A 5649-nucleotide genomic window follows, 5' to 3' on the forward strand; every position below is an offset into this window, starting at 1 on the left:
TAATGTTTAGAGCAAGAGAAACATAATTGTCAAAGGCGAGGATGGACATTAATAGAGTTTTGTCGGCTGAAAAAATCTGGAGTTAGTAACTAACAACTGACGGTAAACTAATAAGCCCAGAGCTCCTTACTCTTTCATGTTAGACACAAAAAGAATGACTGTCAGTGGTTAAAAGGTTAAAGATGGCCTGATGGCTATGATCAAATATAGTCGATGTGTTTGACTTGATAATCTGCAAGGTTATTTGGACTCAAAAGTCATGATTGTCACATCATTAATGGAGGTTCTTCTTCTCATAGTCTGTTTGTTACCGCGATTACATATCAAAGTCCATTGATTGAGCTTAGCATTTTTCTTCAACAGATTTATGTTCATTAAACTAAGTGAAAACTTTTTACGGAGTACGAGGAATAAAATACCAATATCACTATAGCAAGTTAGAGAAGATTATTCCCGCGGGTTTTTTTTGATTTTATGGAAGCATTCTTCCATCCATCTAACCTTACAAAGCAGAGTTGGTGGACCTGTACAATATCGTTGGATGTATGCCTTTCGAAAGCGTAAATGTGTTTAATACTTTTTATTATTTCTTCAATATTTTTGAATCAGTTGAAGATAACATATTTTTTATTAACTTCACGATGATTGTAATTGATTAATAGTATCTTGAAAACAAAGTTGAAGAAAATATGTTAAGAAAAAAGTACGGGCCAGAAAGGTCGATATGTGAAGCATATTTTGTCTCTAAGAGACCACTCACTTTTGGCTCCATACTATTTCGATCCACATTGTAAGGGTACAAGAATAAAATTTGTCGTACATGAGACTTGATGGTAAAGAACACTTCACATGCGTACAAAAAATATACAGTATTTAGAAGGCAGGAAAGCCCTAGTGGCAAATGTGTTGAAAGATATCATCAATGATTTGAAATAAATACAATGCGAATTTTGTAATGTACTATGAACTGTGAAGAAAGTTGAGCACAATCTTTAGTAGTAAGTTCTAATATAATGTTAATAATTAATTAGTAATACTTTTATTTATAATACTTAAGTATTAATTTGTCACAAGGTATTTGTAAGCAATTTGCCCTTTTGGATACAGATTCAAGGATATTGAGCAAGCTAGTTGCAGAATGAATTTCAACTTGGTTCAGATCATATGGTGTTAGAAATTTTTTTATAACTTTAAAATCTATTTATTTATTTCAAAATTACTTAAAATTTGAAAAATATTTGTAGTACATCTGATAACAGAATGATTTTCGTTAAAAGTTTGCAAGCATTAGCAATGGATCCAATACGAAAATAAAAAATTTGGCCAATATATATAGTGGAATGAGGTTCCAGGAATTTCAATACCAACGTGAGAGTGAAGGAAGAAAAAACTAAAAAATTGATGGAGTATGTGTTAGAGGGAATACAATCATGAAGGAAGGATGAGTGTGATTATTATGGTATTCTGAATGAGTGTCTGACTTTGGAAAATACCCGGGCGAAAGTGAGAACTTTGTATGCTATTTAAAAGCTGTCAACTGGTTATATCATGTAGAGAATAGAGGCACAAAGGTTCATCTGCGTATGGTTTAATAGATGTTAACATAGTCGAAGATACGGAAAGTTTGATCCCATTTTGTGTTAGTCAAGTCCACGCTATTCAAGGTTTATTTCAGAAAATATCTCAGTGGTCGTAGAGACAAACAAGATTTGGCCTGCTTGTCATAAAATAAAAGTCGGGGGAATATGATCAACAATAATTATAGCAACTTGCACATGCAAGAGGAAGGAATCGTCAGTTGTATGCCTATTGGAAATTGAGGAGATGACAACTACAAACCTCTACTGATTGACATGGAGTTTAGAAGATTGTGAATAGTTCAACTAGTTCAAGGCGAAGAAGAGATGAGGATGAAAGTGAAGATACCCTTGGAGAGTGATGAAAGAGTTTTGATGATCTGTTATTTGTAATTTAAAATTGTAGAATTTTAATGTTTGTAATATTTGAATTCTAAGAAATGAATTGTTATTTGCTAGCTTGTAATTCATTAACTGCTAATTAACTGCTTCTCGTATTTTCATTACCCTGCTTTATTAACAACTTTATTAACTGCTTTATAACTGCTTTATTAACTATTTTCAATGCTTTAGTAAATGTGTTTTTTTTAATATTGCAGATTGGGATTCAGGCGACGAATCCCTTCCTCGTAAAATCAGTTGCCCTCAAATGTTCCGTGGAGATGATTCCTTCTATGCAGACCCACACAGGCTGAGGTAGGTGAGGGGCCTTCAGTTCCACCAGATTACCTACAACCACCACCCGCCGACACCTACTAGGAGCCAGCAGCAATTCCACACAGAGCAGGGGGTCAGGTACATTTAGATCTACCTCCTGTTGTTATCCTCCATACTTCCCTGGCCACTTCCCTCTCCCAGCGTCGACGAGTCTCGCTTCCCTCCCAGATCAGACACTGCTTCCTCCATTCCCTATCCATTTACCCCCACCATCAATCACAGGCAGCTGGTCCATCCACTGGTCCCCCCCTTCCTTAACCCCTTTATCCATATTACTACCCTATCCGTGGCAGCATGAGCAGGGTGGACCATCAAACCAGCCAGAGTTAGCGCTTAGTCCGGCCTGCAGCAAGCAACAGATAAGCGCAATCATCGAGCTGACGGCGATAGTAGTTCACTTTAAGTTTATTAAGTTGTTTTTTATTTTGATATATTACATGTTATTGAAAAAAAAAAGTCACTTGCAGCTTCAATCCTTCAAGGCCGCCTATACATATCGATCGGGAATAATAAATTATATATATATATCTTACTTATCCCGGAAGAAGATCCCAAGTCAGTTATGAGATATGTGTTTTTGAGAATTTTCAGGTTATTTTTTTGGTATGATTCAATTATGATTTAATTTTGTACTAATCTTTTTTTAATTGCATAAATTTTTAAACATAAAGAATTTAGGTGGGTTGCCTGAGTTACACAGCACATAGAATCAGATCAAAATTTTTGAGGGGAGAGGAGCGACCCGTCTCAGAGACATGTTCACGGACATTAGAAAGTCCGAGCAGCATCCTAATTTGATTGGAGAGTGCGTTTGGGCAGATTTGAGTAGTGCTTGGGCTACCCTGGAGTTTATAAAAATGAGAGAGCAGAATAAACAGAACAGAGCCTCTGACTGCGGCGGTTTAGGAAGCTCTCTTCATACTGGTGGATCTGTACCTCATACAGAACATAGGCGGTGACTGGTAAGTGTTTTGAATTGGTTTATTACATATATTTATGTTAGTATAACTAAGCATCAAATTTTCAGAAAGCGCACCTGGGTCGGGAGCCAACACCATTGGAGCTGCATACAAGAACTCATCAACATCAAGCTGACCAGAAGTGGGTTGATGAGAAGTCTAAGAAGGCTCATGTGAGTAAAATTTTTTGGATTTTTAGAATAAAAATTTATTTTAATAAAACTATTTGTAACTCGCAGGATGATTTCTTACGAGCTAGAGAAAGTCGGCAGTCCACTGGCGAGGGATCATCTTCTGGATCGGCTCACATTTCTGAGTATCAGACATGGTCAGAAGTTGTTGGTGGAAGACAGAGGGGGAGGGTATATGGCATGGGTTCACAGGCTTTTGCTATTGAGGACAGTTCATACACCTATGCATTTCATGATCCAAGTGGTGCTGAAGAATCTGTAAGCGAGAGGGTTGCAGCGCTTACTAGAGAGATTGAAGAAATGAAAAGGGTTCAATCTAGAGAGATTGAAGAAATGAGAAAGGTTAAGAATGAAATGCAACAGAGTTGCAATCCTACAGAACTGAAAAACAGAGGAAGAAGAACCAACAGGAGCAGCCATCTGCAGACAGTGAGGATACAGATGAGGATTAGATATTTTTATGTTTGAAAATTGTATTAATTAAAACTTGTGAACTTCAGAACTTGTGATTGTAACATTATCATGAACTTACTTGTGAACTGTGATTGTAATGTTATGATGAGCTTGTGATTGTATTTATAATTTATGATTGTGATGAATATAGCGGCGTGTTGCCCAACATATGATTGTGATGAATATAGCGGCGTGTTGCCCAACATATATTGCTCTTTTTGCAGGTTTAGATTTTAAGGTGAACCTCCCTCAAATAGAGGGGATGCTGTCAATTTTTTTTTGCAGGTGCTACAGGTTTCCGGCGGCTAACCGGCGGTTTGGCCGCCGGAAACTACGATACCGGACGGCCAATAATCAGCCGTCGGTAAAGGCATTAAACCGCCGGTTTATTACCGACGGTTACCGACGGTCACCGGCGATTCGCCGGCGGTTTATATCGTCGGTTGTACCGACGGGTTGAACCACCGGCGTTCGCCGGTAAAAGACCGGCGGTCTACCGACGCCCTCCAGCGGTTTCAAAAACAAATGACGCCAACTAAACCGTCGGTATATTTACCGCCGGTAAGCCGTCGGTCAAATAACCGGTGGTCTAACAGTCGGAAGACCGCCGGTTCAAAATCCGCCTGTAACCGGCGGTCTAAGCCGTCGGCAAACCGCCGGTAAAAAACCGCTGGTGAAAGTTTTCTACGCGATTTTTTCCGGCGGTCAAAAAACCGCCGTCAAGCCGACGGTAAGAAAAAAACCGCCGGTTAATATAGAGTAACCGCTGGAAAAAACCGCCGGATTTCGACATTTTTCCCGTAGTGAATAGAGAGTTGTATGAAAAAAATTCATAGGCAGGGGGAGATCTTCCCGCACCCCAACGAGCACAATAAACTGAGTTGAGGTTCGTGCCAATAATACAACATGATTGATACACAATCACATTTCACAGTACGGAACAGCATATTTTAATATGATAAAAATTTTACAACACCACCTGCCACTAAGCTTCCAAATTCCTCAACCCATCACAGCTTTATACCTCCAAACCTTTACCATGATTCGAAGGGAGATCGAAAGCACCGAAATTCTAAAATGCCAAGAAAGAAGAACTGAGGACCACATTCTTTTCTTCCAACTCTTTGTCACCTACGGATCGATCCTTCTACTCTCTCTCTCTCTCTTGCTATTGGATTCGTGTTTCTTTTTCTGGTGGGAGTTCAGCTTCCTATTTTATATTTTTATGTTTACCTACTCGGTTAACAAATGACTGAATATGAAATTTGAACCTTCTTTCTTCATCACACGCCAGCCAATCTCTAACAAATAATCATATAAGTAATTGTTTTGCTCTTTGGAGCGAGAGAGGAAAGGTGATGTCTTTCTCTTTTGCAATCTGATTCATCTCAAGGGAGCACTGAGAAGAACCGTATAAGATTTCTATGGAGGCAAGGCATCGCTTGGCTGGATGTCTGTAAGTGCCTTAGCTCTTCTGTTCTTCCATACATGAAATGATCACATAATTTTCTTATAAGATTTCTGCAAGCAATTGGCATCTGATTCTCTTGCTTCTGAGCTTTCATCTTATCATCTTCATATCTGTTACCCCCCCTTGATTTAAATTGCTAATGTTTTACTTTCCATTTTCTTCACTTTTTTTAATTTTTACTAACCTTCGTTTATGTTTGGTTAACTTATAGTGAGTTTTATTAATCATTTAATTTTCTTAGATTAATTTGCTTATTTTATCAGCCCTTAACACATTTGTTT

The sequence above is a fragment of the Dendrobium catenatum genome, unplaced genomic scaffold (assembly GCF_001605985.2).
Source record: "Dendrobium catenatum unplaced genomic scaffold, ASM160598v2 fragScaff_scaffold_1099, whole genome shotgun sequence".
NCBI classification, from domain to species: domain Eukaryota; kingdom Viridiplantae; phylum Streptophyta; class Magnoliopsida; order Asparagales; family Orchidaceae; genus Dendrobium; species Dendrobium catenatum.